The sequence below is a fragment of the Anser anser genome, assembly GCF_964211835.1.
Source record: "Anser anser genome assembly, chromosome: 4".
In the NCBI taxonomy this organism is placed as follows: domain Eukaryota; kingdom Metazoa; phylum Chordata; class Aves; order Anseriformes; family Anatidae; genus Anser; species Anser anser.
Window position 1 is genome coordinate 72294342 of NC_139724.1, and position 19295 is coordinate 72313636.

Below are 19295 nucleotides of genomic sequence, written 5' to 3' on the forward strand. Positions count from 1 at the left end.
TTGGCTGCCGCAGCATCCCTGCTCTGACGTGTGCTGCCATGGTACTTCTGCTGCTCTTAGAGCGCTTAACCTATGTCAACTGCCTTCTGAGCCATCCGCTTTAAGATGTGATAGTGACAGACTTGTAATTCGGTTTGGGAAGGCGTGAGACCCAACGCCTGCCCTCCCTTACCATCCCCCTGCCACGTCCATGCACTTCCCTGCTGCTGGGTTATGTCAGCCCAAAAGCTTCCCCGGGGAGAAAAGTAACAGCTGGCTCTCTCCAAACCATCTCACACAATTAAACAAAAAATTGCAGTCTATGTTTGCACACTTTTATTGTTGACAAGGCACAAGGAGGGTGAGAAGCAACCTCACCCTCCCTCTGCTGTGCTGACTCAGTGGGATTCCTGGCACAAGTCATCCGAACAAGAAGGCGCCACTTGTAGCCCATCATTTCTCCAAGGAAAGCCAGGCTTATAACTGTTAGTGTCTATGCAAAACTCTCCAAGATGCCAACTGTACTCTTTTCATCCCGAGTTTCATTATATTTAGTATGTTTTCATCAAGTCCCTGCTTCTGGAGGCATGGGTTAACACAAAAGGATGAGCTTCAGGGAATTTTTTAGCTGTTGTGGTGATGAGCTTGTGGAAATCTTGACAGTTTGAACCCTCAGCCAGAAAACAAGTAATGAGCATCCAAATGGTAATTTTAAAAGACCTTATAATGCCCTCGTGAGTGTTGAAGACTGAGTCATGGTTCTGGGAAATGCAACATTACATCTTTATCATCTGCTACAGGACTTAACCAGGGTGAAATCAGAGGTTTTCTGTAACAATTCTGCATCTCTGTCTCTTCAGTGAAGGGGGTGGTAGCAGAAGATGCCTGCCTGTTAAACTGGCATTAAATTAATAGAATTACAAGTGCTTAACAGCTTTCAAGGATCAGGGCCAGGCAACACATTTGGGTGTTTAAGCATTGATTTAAGCATCTGTCATCAAACATGTGCATTTGAATGCTTGGGACCTGACTTCTTAGTGTTATTTGTTCCCAATTAAGTAGATCTAAATCTCAATCTCTACCTCACTGCAGCATCACGGGGTTATTCTGGTGCCTGTAAAGGAACCTGAAATTGAATGAGATGTGAAATATCCATGTGATAACTTAAGTCAGTAGGGAAATCTCTGGAAGGAAATTTTGTACTGGGGATACGCCTCAGTAATGGAAGGAGGGCAGGGAAGGCCTGGTGGATGTGTGTCAGCAATTGCTAGGCAGGCCCACGGGTCCTTCGTTCTGGGATGACCCTCAAAACAATTTCCTAATGGCCACAAAGCAAAGCATGACATGCGCCTAGGAAGATGGCAGGGATTCACCTTGCTCTCAGCCTTTTCACACAGCGTATCCGCAGAGCCCAGGCCCCGGCAGCCCCGAGAAATGGGCACATCACTGCTGTCTTCCAGAAAAGTCAGGCCCATCAGCTTTTAACCAGGACCTTACACATTTTGTTACACCCCTGTAACACTGCGCCACACAAAAGCTCCCTTCTCTTGGAACAGAGCCCTCGACTCTGCAGCCGCACACTCAGCCTGGTCTTGCCATGGCCCCCTACACAGAATTTCCCATATACTTTGTTATTTATTAACAAAGAGCCATATATTTTCTTCTAAATATGCTGCTCCTTCACACAGACCACGGGGCTGTTCAGCTGCTTGCCAAGCAGACCTCTCAAACACACGGCGTTAAAGCTAAAAGGGCCCTTGTAATTGTGCAGTGTTGTGAGGAGAAACGTTTCTTCCCTGTTATACCTTGTACCCCAGTGCACAGCAGTGGGCCAAGGGCCACAAAGCGGCTTTGCTGCCACTACTCTGACACATGTGGGGAGCAGATTTGTTCCCCAGAGGACAATCTGATGGCCTGGATGTGGCAGGGGACAGCTCAACCCTCTCATTCAACAGCCATGACAGGACAGGGTGCTCGGCCTGGGCCCATCACGTTGGTCTTGGGATCCTGTAGAAGACACAGCGCTCTGCTCCGCTGCCCCGGCTCTCGGATATGAAACCACTGCAGAAGTGCCACAGGGCCTGGTGCTAAAAGACGAAGGGACTCTTGCTCCTCAGCCAGCCAGCCAGCGACTTCCATTCCCCTGCTCTTACTGCGGTACACGCGTACGCAGCTGCTCTCAAGGTATTGACAGCCATGGCGGGGCTCAAAGCTGCCAGACTCACACTACAGCAGCCTGGTGCAAACCCAAAATGGACAGCTTTCTAAAAGGTTTGCTTCCTCCGCACAATTCACGTTCCATGCCCGACAGATGTAATGCTGAAATTACCACATGAGGCTCTGTGAAGCCTGTTGTGCAAGAGGTCGGATGGGATTCCAGCACAGCAATTTTCCAACTGCCTGTGTTTCAGTCAGAAAGTGCCAGCTAGAAGAAAAGTGCAAATTTGGGGTGAAAGTATATCAAAATTGCATCTGTAAAAAACTTTTTAGGTCCAGGATGGAAAATTATGATTCCCAGAAGAGCCACGGCCTAGATAACAAAAATCTCAGTTCAAGCCCTGTTATAAATCAGTGAGAACAAAACTTTCGCATTTTCTCACAGCTCTGGTGCACACACAGATTCCGCTCTATAGCCTTTCTCTCCCTCTGGCCTGAGGAATACTGACTTTGTAACAACTAAGAGCTTCAAGAAGCAAGACACAGACACCATGAACTGGCTAAGCTGGCACATACTTCTGTCTCTTTTGGGCATTTTCCTTGCAAAAATACCACCTACATATACAAAATACAATAGAAAACCTGAAAACCCTGTTCACGATAAGGGAATCCAAATGATCCCTTTTGCCTTTCACATCCAGGAAACATGTTTCTGGCTTCCAAAATGCTTTGACCTAGGGAAAACCCTATGATGGTTTTTATAGGGAAGCTCCCACAGCGCCAATTCTGTTGAGATGCAACAGGTAAGTGGAAATATGAAAAGGAGAACAGGTGAGACAGCAAGAGGGTTGCTGTAACTTTGCACTATAAAACCAACAGAATAAATAAAGCAAAGCGCATTAAAACTCATCCCAGGATGATTTTATTATTATTTTTTGTTTTGTTTTGTTTTCCTGACGAGTCAACACGAAGAGAAATCAGGTTGTTCAGTCCTGTGGTTTAAGTCAATGGTTGCCTGCAAAAAGCCATATTCACTCTTCCCTACTCCCAAGTAGTTTTTATTGAGCAATTGGAAGATGTTATTTTCAAAGCCAGGACTCAAGTTGGTTAATCGTTGATTAATCGTTACACCTCTTTTCTTTCAACGAAAAACAGCTACAGGTTTGCAGGAAGGAGCCTCGGGGCTGCAACAGATGTCATGAGCCACTTCCTACAAATTAGAAAAGGAAAGTAACCCCCTCAGGTTAATTATGGGGAGAGGCCACACACGGAGCTGCGTAACGAGCCTGTGGGACAGAGAGAAGGCAACTGCTTCATATTGGATTTCAAGAGACAGAGCATGAAATCTCTCGTGCTGACTACAGGCTTTTACGCTGCAAGAGCAATGCCTCCTCCTCTGGGGAGGCTACAGGCCGTACCGTGGGGCAGGCAGAAGAACAAGGAAGGCCATGACTACCCTCTGAGGATGGCTCTGAGCGCAGACATCTCCCCAGCGGATGGCCACGGCAGCTTTACACCTGCCTCACTATTTACACAGGTGCAAGGTAGTTAGAAAGCCACGGCCTGAAGACTAAAGCATAAAGACAGGGACTTGGCTGACCTAGATGTTGTTGTTTTCCTGGTGGGATGAATAGGCCAAAGTCCTTTCATCTTTCTCTGCCTCATTTCCCCATCTGCCTAATGGAGATGGTGCTATTCATCTTACTTTTTTTTTTTTTTTTAAATAAAGTGGTTAGATTTTCCCTAAGGAAAAGCCCCAAAACAGTCCTAGATAGCATCACCACCAGACCCCTGGTTAGAATTTATGACCTTTTTCTCTCTCCTCCCTTTCTCTTCCACCACCCCTTCCCCAACAGGTTTGTTCAGCCTTGGCTGCAGGCCCATGTGTCATCAAACTCTTTCCTTAGGGGCCAGGTCACTTTAAAAGACACAGATGCTTACTTACAGAAAATTTCAAATTGCAAAAGCCATTGCAACTCAGCTATGAACCTTAGCTGAAGAATCAGCCCCATGCTTCCTTCAACTAACACATCCATCCGTGGCCACGTTAGCACGACCTGACAACAAACGGAGAAAACAACCCAGAGCGAGCCAGTCAGCATGCCCCCAAGATTTATTTTGGTGAGGGGGAAATAGCTTCATGTGTACTTAAAATACGACTTGCATGGGTTAAGTGACAATGAATCCACAAACAAGGAGAATCCTGGCAAAAGCCAGGATTGAGCTTCACCCTCAAGTCATCGCTGACAGCAGAGAAGGGATTTTTGGGATCTAAGCCACATTGCACAGGCACAGCTGAACTCCTACTGCCAGGATGGCCATGCATAGCTCATCCCAAAGAAGTAGGGATAAGTAACTGCATGTTTTGGTGGTCTCGCACAGTGGCCAAGAGGAATGGAAAAGCCCAGGATTTTCAGTCCAAAAGGGATAGTTGGGTGACATTTCAACTTGAGGGAGGAAAAAAAAAAAGTGAAACATTCTGGGTTTGTTCCAGTGCAGAACAGTACTTTCTTTTTTTTTTTAATCTCAGAAAAGCAATTGGAGATAGATCTGCCAGCCTTTGGACAGCCGCAATCACAGCCTCCTCCTGTAACATCTCAGCTGTGTACACACCACTTCTAACACTTTGGGCACTTTTGGCAACGCTGCGCTCAGAAGAGGGGCCGAGCATTTATTTACTAGTAGAAAGGTCTGAATTGGTTCAAACTTCTCATACAGTATGACCAGTGCAAAATAACACAGTTCCCTTGTTGACAAAAGCATCGAGCAGTGCTTATGGCAATGGACTTTCATCAACATCTATCACTTTCAATCGTACAGGAAGATATTCACACACACTAAAAATGAGTGGTCGTCAAAAATACCCAATGAATATTAAACGCCTTTCATTTTTCTTACACTCATAGACAAACAAGCAATCTCCAGATTTGAACTGCCAATTTTCATCTCATCTAACTTCCCACATCTTCCAAAAAAAGGTTCACCGAATCAACCCTAGATTCAACAGATAGATTAGAGGCTAAATAAAACTTTTTTTTTTTTTTTTGCTTGAGCAGGGTTAGCTGAGATGCTTCTGAGATAATTTGCCTGCCTCCCAGGCACCTTCTCAATATTTAGAGGCAACCATTTTTCATCACTGGTGCATCGTCCTTGCAAGATGAAGTGACCCAACCTACAGGACGGGAGTGCTCATGCCTGTGAACTCGACATGCATCTGCTGAGGAAAAAAAAGCCCGTGGCCTCCATATTTCCAGCTGAACACCAAGACTGCTCAGAAATTACAGGGAGACACATTGCTGAGCTCCAATCGCCCTGTCCCAATGATGCAGGATAGGACTCAGCTGAGTTACAAGAACATGGCATGGTAAGTCTTCATAAAAATGGCCCTACAGCTGGGCTACATGAGCGGGTTCGGTTTCTTGTGGCAGATATGAAGGGCACGCACAGTCCAGCTGGGGATTTATCAGTGTCTTGTTAAGTGTAATGGGACAGCAAGGCAGCCTGGCAAACTGAAAGAGTATAAGTCTTGTTCATACTTACACCCACTTTTCTTGGGCTCAAAGGATTTCTCTAACATTTAAACAAGTAACAGGATCGGAAGGTTTTAAGAAGCTCCCACAGGCTCATAAGAGGAGTCCAGCCCTCAGTGCAGCCAGTAAGTTAGAAAAAATTCAACTTAAACACAGCTATCGTGATTTGCACCAGCTGAGGATCTCTCACCCAGACTGTAACAGGAACATGCCCAGGCTGCTTGCCAGCACCCTTGGCTTTGCTGCCGTAGGAGCGACGGGCAGGTATGCGTGACCACTCACCATCAGATTTCTCCACAATGACAAGCTTTGAAGTCAGAGCACTTTGCTCTCCTTCCCCAGACCGTTTTCGCTCAAAACAATAACTATTTAAATGGGAACCTCGCTAAAGTCATTTCGGATTTCTTTCCAACTCCTCTGTCAGTGATGAAATGCAGTTAAATCACAAAACAGAGAGACCTGCCTGCTCCATGGCTCCTATTCAGCACAGGCTGGATATCCCAGCCACCCCCGCTATTTTTCAGCACTGCAAGAGAAGACACCAGCTGAAAACCTAGAAAGAGTAGGACTGAGCAAATGCCTCTTTTTGCCGAAAATCTTGTTAAGCTGCTCGCTGCGAAACCCGCTAAAAAGCTTCTCGTAGCCAGCGGGGCTGCCGGAGGCTAGAAAAGTGATTCGTGGCCCTCATCCTGCCCATTCAGAGCAAAAGATAACACCTGCGGGAAGCAGGCGAAAGGTTAAAACCTGGTACCTCTGTGTTTTCCTAAGTGCCGAGCTTGGCACCAGAACAGAGGCTGGGAACAATAGCAGGAGCACTGCGCGTGTTTTCTTTTCCCTTAAAGTAACATTTTTGCTGCAGTGTCATCTTTCTGCTCAGCCAAGCAGGCGCTCTGGGTCAAATCAGCTGCGTGAGCCGTCAGCAGATTTTTCTGGCCCTTTCAAAAGATCTTCAGACATTGTATTAAGAAGCCAAATCGGTGAAAAAAAAACAGGAAAAAAAAAGTCGCAGACTGCCCACACGTTTTACCGGTCAGGCGCTCGCATGACTGTGAAATAATCAGCATTCTTTTGGTGAAATGTAGCAGCTTTAAGCCAGCAGTCTGGCTTCAGTCTCTGGAAAACAGTGCGCTTTCTCGAAAAAAGCTAAAACCAGGGTATTACAGCCTGACAGCTTCAAAATTCCTCAGACCTCCCATAGGAATTGCTCACAAAAGAGCAGGCTGTTCCCCAGAGCTGGGTGTCAGGGTAACAGCCCCTCTGATGGAAAACCCTAAGGGAAGGCATGCTTCCATTTATACAATCTTTTATGCTCCGGCTAAATGGCTTGTTTATAATTGTTGGGTTTAGGCGAGAAGAGGCTTCACCTCTCCTCACAGTTCCTATACTGTAGCAGTGAGGGATTTGGGGCCTGTTGGGTCACTTCCCAAATGGAGGAGAGAGAAGCATAATTTCCTAGAGTCTTCCACGTTTTCACATGAAGGCAAGCATCCTCCAGCAGACGTGGACACCAACAGCATGGGTACAGTCCCACTTTTACAACCTTTACCTCAAACCATACCCATTTCTACCCATACACCAGCAGAGCAGAGAGAGAAGAGGCCCTGAACAAACTTTCACCGCTGTTTGCTGGGGCTGCCAGAAAAACAACAACATTAAAACCAAAAACAACAACAAAAACACCCTTTCAATACAAAATTTCTCCACAGGCTGTTCCTATCCCAAACAGAAGAAACTGCAGAGTTCCATATGGGACTTCTAACAGCTACCACGAGTCTCTGTGGTTAGGGTGAGAATCATCAGGTTGTTAAAACTGAAGATGACAGAAGTTAAATTGCTCGTAATTTTGCCTAACAGAATAGTTTGGGCTAAGGTTTTGCATGCTTGGGACATGTAATTACATTTTTATGGGGAAGTGTAATTTTAGGAGAAAAATGGTAGGAGAACTTCTAATTAGAAATTGTATCACTTGGCATATGCATACAGATGCTGAATTAAGCCAGAAGAGGACATTTCCTTCAATTCTTTGTTTTGCAACTTCAATAATGTAATGTTATTTTATGTATACACATTTAATAAATGGATAAATTAACGCTGATTCCTAGTACTTGTGAAGAAGAGGAGCTGAACTAGTCATTGCTATGCTTTAAGTAACAGGTGATGACCTTAATTTCTATTTGTACAGTAGTAAAACGGTGGCCCTCAAGCTCACGCCTTCCCTGCTGACTCTTCCCATGTTAACTTCCTCCCGTTTGCACCGTACTGCAGGAAAGAGCAAATCGTTTCCAAAACGAGACAGAAGCCTGAAATGCAAATCAGAGGAGGAAGCAGTCAGAAAGGGGTCTGCATACAGATTCGGTAGGTTATCAGGTCTTTTACCTGACCGGTAATCAATCCTGGTGCCTGATCAGCTTCAGGGGATGGACCCAAGAGGAACACAAAGGCTCTTTATTCCCTCTGCTCACGTTGTGACTCTGCTATAAAGCCTAACCTGCTGGGAAGGGCAAGGTGGAGCTGGACATAGGGCCTATCAGGTAACGTTAATGTTCAGCCAAGATATGGACCTTGTGTTTGAACGAGACAGACAGACTTTGAAGAATATAATCTGTGTTGCCAATAATGGCTGGAGTGAAAGAACCTTCCTCTGGTTACCTTATAGGATGGGCTGGTAAAGCACAGTCGGATTCTTATCAAGATGCTGGGTTTGTGTTTTTTTTTTTAAATCACTGATTCACATGGTAATCGCTGAGAGTACAAAACGCAAGGTCTTCAAAGGGAGGAAACATGAGAAGAGTATAGATTTACCCAGTTCATGTTAGGGTTGCACGCTTTTGTACTGTGTGACTGGTTTTTTTTATACGTATAAACCCTCCTATACTCGATGGGACTAATCCTACCCATGTCTTTTCAGATTCCCTCCAATTCCAGTTGGACGCAGGCTCGCCAGCAGCGGTGAAAAGCAGCAGCTCTCCTGGGGTGCTGTGTTTCTCCGATTGACCTTAGCTCTGTTTACCCTTGCTACAAAAGTTTAGGCCAACATCTGCTAAATAAACTGGAGTGATGGGTCGATGGGGACAGGGAGGGGGAGTTAAAAACAAATGGGATTGTTCTGAAACAAGAGAGTAGCTAGAGGAGCTCAAGGGAGATTGTGGTGGGTCAGAAAATCGATGCAATTCCCACTGAAATCTGTGGAAAGCCTCTGGCATCTCCCTTTCAGTTTTGAAGCAGGCAGAACATACCTGTCTAAAGGTAGTGTTTCCAATTCAGATTGAAACACTCTTCAAAGTCTTTAGCCAAGCCACAGCGCTGTTTCTTTTGTTTTGTCTTCATTTATAGCACATTGAAAATACTCAAAATACCCATGCATACAGTAGTGGCTTAGCTCATACAGCATGTTTAACGGGGACAGCAGCTTACGTTTAAGACAGCAGCGTCTGCCTGCCCTGCCAGCTGAATTCCAGTTAAACAACCAAACAGCAACCAGCTGCAAGAATGGGGGCTAGAGGGGTGCTTCCGAAGCCGACGGTGAGTTCATCCCAATGCACTGGGGAAAGCCAGAAACACCAAATGGGACGACACACGCTTCTTCTGCCTCCAGACATCCAGGAGGAAGCTGTAAGTCTTGGAAGGGTGTTAGCGCTGTAAGGATGAGGCTGCTTAGGAGCAATCCTCACTCAGGAGTCTCCAGCGTAGACAACATGTATCAGAAATCCTGCAGTTATCTTTGGTTTTCAGAGGATGCTTTAGCTGTGTGGGCTGAAGTACGGCTTTGTTTTAGCAGCTATGTTCACACTAGGAAACCACTGACTGCATAGCATACCATTATACACCAGTAAAGCAGTCCTTAAATAACCGTATGTTCAGTATTCAGCATATGCCCTTAAAGCATCAGGATTAGCATCCCTTAAAAAAGAAGAACAGGGTAATATGAGAGCAGATATTCCCATTATCAACATATCTACATATTTTTTAATCCCAACCAGCACGTGCCCCTGGTGTTATCTCATGGCAGTATGTTCCAGAGCTTATCTAGAATAACTTTGCTTTTCATCACCTTCAAAGTTCCCTGAATATTTCCTTGTTTGTCTGTCAGGCAGCCTTTTGGCATACTGGACAGCTCTGTTCGTGCTCAAGAACCTGAGAAAGGGACAGAGCCCAGCTGATTCAAAGACACCGTCTCGAAAAAAAGGACAAATGAGGCCTTCCTTGATAGCGAGCCGCCTGATACTCTTTCATACAAAGCAATACTGAGACTGGCACGGTGTCATCTGAGGTGAGCACAAGCCCATGTATACAATCTCAGTAGTATATAGGGCTTTGGGGCAAATACTGAAGCCTGGACCAATCAAAAGTAGGTAAGTCGGTAAGAAATGTCAGTAAAAAGCAACACTGATTCATGAAAGATGCCAACTAACTGGGAATCTGCCTTTGATATGAAAACTGATTTTCTAGACACAAGAAGGTGACACTGCCTTGGAACAACGCTCCATTGTCTCATGCCAACCCCACTGAGAAATGGAAACAAGGTGGAACTCATCTCTTCTGAGAGCATCTCGCTGAGCCATGCTGAAACTATTGATGAGCAGGAGGGGACAGGGGCAGGTAATGGCAAAGATGGAAGGGATTCCTCTCAGGTCAGTCAGGTAAATTCCTGATGCTTCAAGATTTAAGCTGTAATTTTTTAAGTCCAAGAACAGTGACCATACATGTCGTGTATGTATCAATCTCATCTTGGGATACTTAAGGGTTAAACAGTTCTTACAAAGCATTTTTCTTTGCTGACGGTAAAGAGTTAGAAATATATTACTAATAAAATCAGTAACAATTACAAAGGAAACTCTAACAGTATCTGTCACGGTGGGAACCCCCTGAATTCTGTTTGTAGTCAAAAGCAGCAAAATAGTAACCTAAGCCTGCTCAGTTCACCTTTAAAAGAAGAAAATTAGAAGAAGCAGGGAGTTGAAATCTGTGTCACTTGATAGCTCCTGGCAAACTCTTCTTGGCTTTATGGTTATGCTTCTAAATCCTCTCAATTTAATGGCATAGGTTTCCCTATTTTTAGATCACAACTTAAGGCAGCTCTACTTTTTTTCCCTGAGTTACTTTTTAACCAGACCCTGGTCATTAAACTTAGCAGCAAAGGAGCAAGAGCGTCCTTTCAAAAAGAAAAAGAAAAAGCATCGATGCACAATAACTGCATGGCTGGAGAAAGGAAATCGCTCCCAGGGGCTGACAGACCTCTTGAGTTTCCACTTCGCTGGCCCACGAGGCTGGTCTGGTGCTGGGACTCCCGAGCCCCCGGAGGTGCCAGGGCGCTTGGCGGCTGACGGAGAAGCTGCCTTGGCACAAGTCCTCCATCGAGGGCAGGTCACCAGCAGGTCTGCATCGAGCTCCATACCGCCTCGGTTGGATTATAATCAAATAATCCCCAGTTTAGTGTAATAATCAGGGTGAATATTGCACCCCGCTGCCTCCTCCCTGCCCGACTACGGTTGGGCTGGGGGAAGCTTTGCACCGGGAGGGCATGCCGTCCTCCAGATTGTTTTGAAACAACAAGAAAAAAAGCTTATCGTAATCCTCCCGGCAATTAGAGCCCTGGCTGGCTGTAAAGTGTAATGCATTTATCAAAACCTCCTTTGAAGGTGCTGAGGGAAGTGAATTTGAAGCTGTCGGGGACTGCAGGAGCAAGAGAGCTCAGCTGCTGCCGGGGAGCCTGAACTGGGGCGAGGGGGCAGAGGGAGGAGGGAGAATTTCCTTGTCTGGGACGTGCACATTTTCCATCAGCCTGTTTGTACAAGGATAAATAAAATGTTATCTTGCTCAGTGTATCTTTTGAAAGCTCGGCAGATTACAGCTGGCATGCTTCGGGGGCTCTTCCTGCAAGGTTCGCCAAAATGTTAGCCACCCTGGAGCCATAAATCATCCCAAACCAGGCTGGTTCTCCCCTCCTCCCCATCAATGTGAGAAAAACCCAAGCCATTTAAATTTAAAAAGAGAGAGAGAGGGGAAAAGTTGCCACTTCTGTGGAATGTCAGGAGGACGAAAGTGGAGGCTCTTGCCTTTTTTACAACATGCATCAGATGTGTTTTCCCAGAGGTGATTCATACACAGAAGCACGATGAAGGGGATCATCTCCCCTTGCCACACAGCGAGGCTCTGGTCCAGCAGCATCAGGTGAGATTACAAGGGTGCAGTCTTGTAAAAAAACATCTAAAGAAGTAGTCCTACAGACCTCTGGACATTGCTTTCCCTCTCCCTTTCGGCTGCAGGTCATTTCTTTAGAGGGCAGGGGGAAGAACATGGCTCATGATGCTCTCTCCCCTCTTCTGCTTCCCTCTGGTGTGGGCACAAAGCCCCCTTTGGCCACAGGAGATCCTCTTCCCCTTGGAGGAAAGACCATCTTCCCTCTGAGACAAGGCCGTGTCCCTGGATTTTTACGGCCAGCAGGGAGCTGGATCATGACACCAAGGCTCTCCCACCGCAGGGAAAGGAGCTGTGTCCAGCCCGTGGCGCAGCCACTTGAGACTACCAGGGCTCTTTGCTGAAAGGTGTTGGCATATGCATGCCCTCAGCAATAAGATGGATGTTAGGATAGGGACTGAAAGCCAGGGAAGAACGGGAAGAAGCAGAGGGGAAAGTAAAGACGAATTAAATTGACCTGAGCAATCTGCAGAGCAGGACCCCTGGGCCACCCCTGCATCTCCTCCCCGCACGGGGTGGGATTTCTCTTTGCTCATTACAGAGGCACAGTCCCACTCTCCCTCCGAAGTCAGCTTCTCTCCTCTGCCAAGTTTTGTTAATCCAAACCCACTGAACATCGCCTTGCGTATTTTTTTTAATCGCTCCCAAATCCCTTTCCTTTTCGGGATTCCTGCTGAGATCCCAGGCTGGGTTCTGCCCTGGAGTAGCTCAGAGCAGTTACGTAGCTGGGCTGCTGATTTCCATCTACTAGAGGTCTACCCCCCCCAGCCAGCTTCACTCCCTACACACGCCTGTGCACAAACCTCATCTAAAAACCTCCTGGCGAAACCTTGCAGTGCATCCTCCCCTGCACGGGGTTATCCTTGGGATTTAAGGAATGCGGGCATTATATTGCTATGAAAAGGGGCACTGTACTGAATTTATACACGGGGAGGTAGCGGGGATGAGAGCCAGGGTGTAGTAGCCTTACATCTGTGACAACGTTACAGGGGTGACAACAGCAAAAAACTTTGATCAATCGCAGAGTACAAACGCAGGTTTATATTCTTGCCATCTGGCAGAGTATCATGTTAAGAGCCGTGCAGACAACAGTGGCTGCTGCTACCCAGTGTGCTATATACCAATAAAAGCTGAATGGATCTACAATAAAGCAGACTTTTGAAATAGCTGTGAAAAGAAAATCTAGGCCACTAAGTGCTATTAGAAACAATGTCCTTATATTTTTTTTCCCTTCCCTGGCTATTCTCCTCTGTCTTGCTACTGCTCTTGGGATTCCTCTTCCCTCCCTTTTCCCAGCCCCGGTGGCTGCGCAGAAAGCTATCAAGTGAAATGCTGAATCTAAACTAAAGGGTGAGTTCCTTTAACAAGCGTTAAATAACAGTCAGAAGAAGCAGACTGGCAGCTGCCTTCACAGCTGAGACCAATCCCCCTCTATGAACGGTGACGTGCAGCATCTCCATGAACGGAGGAGTAAATGCAGTCTCCTCTTTCCTGCCTTTGCTTCCCCTACTCCTTGCAAAGGGATAAGAGTCCCAGATAAAGTCCTGGATAAAGTCCTGGGCTGGCATAACCATTATCATTTTGCACTTCTCCAGTATGAGGATGTCCAGTCACCCTCTGGACCCATGCCCATAGCAGCTATAAACTCCCAAATGTGCTCGAGCCACCCCTGCTCAGTGGGCATCCGTCTCAAATGCAGAAGTTTTAGCTCAAATTCACGTTCTACCCTGCACTTTCCACGTGCCAAGAGCACATTTGCTCTGACACACGCAGTAGTGCATTACACGGGGTTGTCTGGGCACAAAGAGCCAGAGCATCCCACTGATGAGACTCAGAAGGAGGGATGAAGCCTCGTTTCATTCGTGAGTTCACCAGAGCTTAAAGATATTTCCAAAGCTAGAAGCAAAATTTTCATGCTGGTGAAAATGTCACTGCCAATGGCACAACATCTGAGGGCCCCCAAGAAATCCCCTCTCTCTCTTTGGAGTATGTATTTCCCATTAAAATGACTAAGAACATTAGCCAGCAATTAGATGGAAGAAAAATTTAGCCTGGGAGTTAGATCTCATTGTTACTACGTTTTCCTATCAGGAAACACAATGGTCTCAGAAGGGAAGCAATGGAAACCCTCATTCGAAACAACTGAACAGGTTGCTGGACTGGACAGCCCTGACCTGGCAGGAAGACCCAACAGCCCTGTTCTTCCTCTTTGGCATCTGTGATCCTACAATTGCTCATCCATTTCAATAAATCCTTCAGCTCCTCTATCAGATTTCATTTTTTTATGGACTTAATTCTCAAAGGAACTCATTGCCCTGCATTCAGGCCAGCTTTTCATCTTCAGTCGCAACTCGGAGCTTTCCAAACACGCTCAGTGCCCAGGAGGCTATCTTCGGAAAGCCCCAGATGAGGTGGTATTACTTTGCCAAGACTCTGAAGTACTATGGATATATTTGATGGATGCCTGACTCTTCAACAGGAGGAAATGTCTGCATGATGTTCTTACGGATGTCCACACTTTCGAAAGAGCTAGATACTATTTTCCCAAAGTAACTTGACCCGTTTAAAGAACTTGTCCGGGAAAGCCAGTTGAGTATCTCTGACATCTGCATTACCACAGACACTCTGGTATTAACCATCCCCTTTATCTCACTATATTTCTGTTGATAGCTGAACTATGCAATGCAGTGGTTCTGGCATCCCAGCAATGGCTAGTTATCAGGAGCAAGAAAGCACGAGGTCTGGGAACTCACTGAAAACATTCAGAGGCGATACGTGAGGGACTGGGAGAGATTAGACAGAGTTTGCTGGGGCTCCAGGAATTCCTGTAATTCAGGAGTTCCATGGTGAGATTTTCTTTTTTGTATGGGACAGCAGCGAGCAGGAAGATGGAGTTTTTATTCCTCTTTAAAGTTATTTTCCCAAAGCCTTCATATATATATAGCTTCTCCTGCTTTTTCTCCAGTTTCAACCAGCTGGGGTACCCAGGACAAGCCTTCAGAGTAACAACACTTGTGTCAACTGGAGAGGCTCACCTGGGCTCTCATTTCACCAGGAACTAGATTTTGGTGTCTGACTGATGGCATCCACAGCTGCCTCCCTAGCAATTCACCACTTAGGGCTAATTAGCATGAGCTAATTAGTTTCAGGCAGAGAACACTTGAAAAAAAATAATCTGAGTAAGTTCAGCCATCCTAGGTTTTATTTAACATACTTTTTTTTTTCTCTACTGCTGAAACAGATCCCAGAAAGATGATGTAAGACACCTAAACTAGGCAGATGCTGGAGATACAGAGTCAAGTGCTCAAACTCACTAAAATGCTTAAAGACGTAACTTCAACCCTAAATGCTTTTGATGTAACAAGCATCTAAAATGTGGAGGTTTCACGGACGATGCTAATTATCCTAATAGCTCATCTCCTTTTCCCACACGCTTCCATACCTAGGTTCTTGGCTTGCCTGGGGAAACAACCAAGACAACACCAAAGTGATCCAGCAGAAAACAGATGTGCCAACAACGAGGTCTTGCAAGAGTTGTGGCTACAATCATTTACGGGCTCCTGCCCGGTCATGGGGCAGCTGTGAAAACAAGGCTGCTGGGAAAGCACCAAGTGAAGCCTGGGTGGAAATGCCGACACAACCCCAAAGCACCAGCAGCCAGTCTCAGACGCAGATGCTACAGTGGGAGCCTTCTTGCATTGTTGTTGTTTTTCCCTGAAATAGCCTGTTAGATAAAGAGAGCCAGCGATTAGCTAAGTGCCATCTCCCCTGATACGCTTTGCCCATTATCTGCTCCTGACACCTAATATCTAATTGCACTGAAATGTCCCAGCAGGACAGCCTGTTCTAAGCGGGACTGAATAGACTGACTGTGGGAAGGGGAAAAAAAAAATAAAGAGCTTGCTGGCACATCCAAGAAATGAAAAGGCTGCACTCCAGCAGGGTTAGGATGTCAGCATGGGGATTTCAACAGCAAGAGTGCAAAAGGTTAGTTCTAGGAAAGGTTGGCTACCTCTCAGAAGCACATCCAGGTCCAAACTATTGGGTCTGGTAAGGTTTCCTGCCTGCAAAAATAGTTTGTGTGCTCTCTGACGATGAGGCCTGGGCTCTTCCCTCCTTCCCTTCTGTTTATAACACATCACTTCAAGGACGGCAGTGCCTCAGAGACGGCCCCTGCCTTGCCATGCTTAAAATCTGCAGAGTAAACAACGGGGGAGAGGAAGTGTTATCAACTCTCAAGGGGGTTATTGTTGCTGTCTTGGTTTGGGAGGGGGTTCATTATTTTTTTTAAACATGATCATTTCACTGATCCTGTTTACCAAGCAACCTGATCAGCACAGCTGGCAGAGCAGCACAGCATGGCACAGGAACAGGTGACTGGGGAACGGGCCCTGCCTGAAAAAACAGCATGAAGTGCACAGAACAACACAGGGAACCTTTGCCAAAGCCCAATTTCCCCAAGCTTCAACACAGAAGCATGAGATCCATTTGCCTTTCTTCCATCTGGTAAGTGACGAGGCATCTCCAGCGGTGCAAGAGCTGCATACCAAACCTCGTGGGTTCTGGGACTGACACAAGTCATCCTGCCCCTGAATGCAGGGCTGCATCCACCATAAACATGACATTGCTTCAGCGTTTGCTGTAAACTAAACAGGAAGGTACCAATTGTTTGGAAGCCTCACGCTGTCCGTGTCGGAGGGAGGAAAACCATTAATCCTTAAACAGAAGTAAAGGAAGATTATGGAGTCTACCACTGCTGACAACTTCTGGCTATACGATTTGTCTTTTACCTTGCCTCCTCTCATAACAAAGCACTTTTGGGTTATGATCTGCAGATGTATGCAAAATACCAGGAACAAGGCAGAGGTTTGTGGATCGTGCTGCTGTGCTTTGTGGCTTGCACATGCAATACACAGCCACGATGCACCCATGACAGTCACGACAGCATAAGAAACTCATGCTCCCCAAAAATTGATATAGCTCTCCATCCTGTGTCATGCATGTTACGCTATCCTGAATACTATTTATCCAGTGCATAATATAACATGCAGTACTCAGAGACACTGCTTTCATTGGCTTTGAAATCAGCCTGGAAGCATCCCAGTTATCCAATGTTGGAAATGTTCATGATGCATTAGATCGCTTTTCTGCCAAATACCAATGCAACCATTTTACAGCCCTAAACCTACTCTGAGCCCTCTAATCTAAGCAGAACCAGCAGTGCTTGAGTCTGGGACCAGGCTTGGTTTGCTCCGATCTTAGGATTTGAGATGTAATCTTTGGCTGTAGATGTAATTAGGCTGCAGAACTCATTTCCATGATGCTGGAATCTTCCAGACTGCTCTGATCAGATTCATACCACCTGGAGAAGCATAAAAAAAGTTCCCAAACCCCATCACACACTGTCATAACATCACTGCTGTTCTCCTGATCACCATGTTAAATACAACCAAACTCAGAAAACAGACCTCTCTGGTCATGCAATCCAAATCCAAAACCAAAAACTGTTACGTGTGGATTGGATTTAAGCAAAAGCTTTTCTTCTACATAAAAAACTAGGATGGAGATATAACAGGTAATGCTCCCATTCAGAGGGACCTCAATAGGTTTGAGAAATGGGCAAACTGAAACCTCATGAAGTTCAACAAGGGAAAGGGACAAGTCCTGCACCTGGGGAAGAATAACTCCATGCACCAGGACAGGTTGGAGATATCTCCATCTTGGAGATATTCAAAACGAGACTGGACATGACACTGAGCAACCTCATAGACTATATGGAGAGTAGTGAAAATGCTATGTAATAGTGATTTGAACCTGGAGCTTCACGTCCCATCCAGCAACCTGAACTAAAGATGAGGAGGACCACACTGTCTTGCTCTTCCTCTTGCTTGCTTGGCTTCTCTCTTTGAACCTTCCTGATTAAATTTTCATTAAACTTATACCTCTTCCCAAGTACATGGGTTTCAGCAAAAGTGCGAAAACAATTTCAGGACAGCTTCATTTTCCAAATACGTTCCCATCAACTCTAACAATGACTTAACTTTCTCTGTGTATACACAACAGAAGTCCAGCTGCAACGTGTGTTGTGTAAACCTGGTATAATTCTGCTGAAGTCAGCAGATGTGGTCCTTGCGCTGCCTTCTTGGAATGAGAAATTTTGCCTTCTATTTATAACATACTTCCTTGCTAAAGAAATAGCCTTATAACGGAATTCATTTCTTCAGTAAATGCTTTAGAAAAAGAAACAAAAAAGTCCAGCAATTACCAAAAAAACTTCCTATGCAAGAGCAAAAATAGCATGTAGGCCAAGTTTTGTTGTTACGCTGACACAAAGCTGGAGTCATCCTGATCTTGTCATTAACATGACTGCATATTCACTCTAATTTAAACAGACAGCAGAAATATGTTCTCATGCAAGTAATACATAAATCTGCCAGGAATCGGTGAGACTAGCTCAATTCGACAGTTAAGCATACCAACAGACAAGTATTGATGATAAATAAAGATAATGAATGAGAAACTTGTGTTTAGCAGCCTAAGCAATTAATAACTAGAGAAAGACAGGCAGACAGACATACAAAATCTGTCAGCACGTGGAAAGGATCCATTAATTGCTTTGCATGCAACTTGTTAAAGCGGACAGCTTTTTTCATGTTATTTTTCAGAAAGGCAAACTTGTAAGGGCATTTATAATGATGGTGCTAAGCCATGGCAGAAGCTCCCTCCCGAGCAGAGCAATGCCATATCCACCAGGCATGTCTCAGGTGGGAACTGGGGCACCAACAGCACCCCCTGATATTTAGATTTTCCTACATTAATCAGGTGACTTTCCTGTTGACTTACCTCCCTTTTCTTTAATGTCTCTAGAGTAGATCTTTCCAACATAAGTCCCATTCACATTTAATCTCTCCCTCTATTTAACTTGTCAAGGCTCTAACAAATGAGGAGAGCACTCTTGGCTGAAGGTTTTCCTCTGATCTGCTTGGTCCAAAGAGGTACACGGAAGTGGGTATACACTTCAAATGACACAGCTCATGTCCCAGAGGACGTGAGACTTCAGCCAGCAGTGGGGCTTGCAGGCACCCCAGGGGCACACCAGACCTACCACCGTACCCCTTTATGTTGAGATAAATAGATATGCTCCGGCACCCACCTTAGCCTTGCTTGCATGTCCCAGGTAACCCTCTGGATGGGTAAAAAAACATGTGAGGGAACCTCCAGAGGGTGAAAGTGGGTTAAATGAATTAAAACTCATTTCAAGGACTGCAGGAGGCTGGGATGCAGGGCTCACCATGATCTCCTCGAGGTCTGGAAAGGACCATTTTAGGCAGTCATTCCACCTTATTTTTCAGGACCAGGGACTAATCCCACTCCCATGACCTCTTTTGAGGCCTCACGGAGCAGTGCAGCTTTTGCCAGAGCTATGGGATA

The 19295-nt window shown here is 45.7% G+C and overlaps 1 protein-coding gene and 1 long non-coding RNA gene across 5 annotated transcripts in view; both read right to left on the reverse strand.

Annotated features, from left to right (window-relative positions):
- FGFRL1 (fibroblast growth factor receptor like 1) overlaps window positions 1–19295 on the reverse strand; it is a 173600-nt gene that overhangs the window by 115152 nt on the left and 39153 nt on the right. The gene's annotated exons all lie outside the window — the stretch shown is intronic.
- The window catches only part of LOC310898560, a 29111-nt gene continuing 13647 nt past the window's right edge, over window positions 3832–19295 (reverse strand). The window contains exon 2 of the long non-coding RNA XR_014583426.1: window positions 3832–19285. This is a non-coding gene — a long non-coding RNA (uncharacterized lncRNA). The remainder of the gene's footprint in view (window positions 19286–19295) is intronic.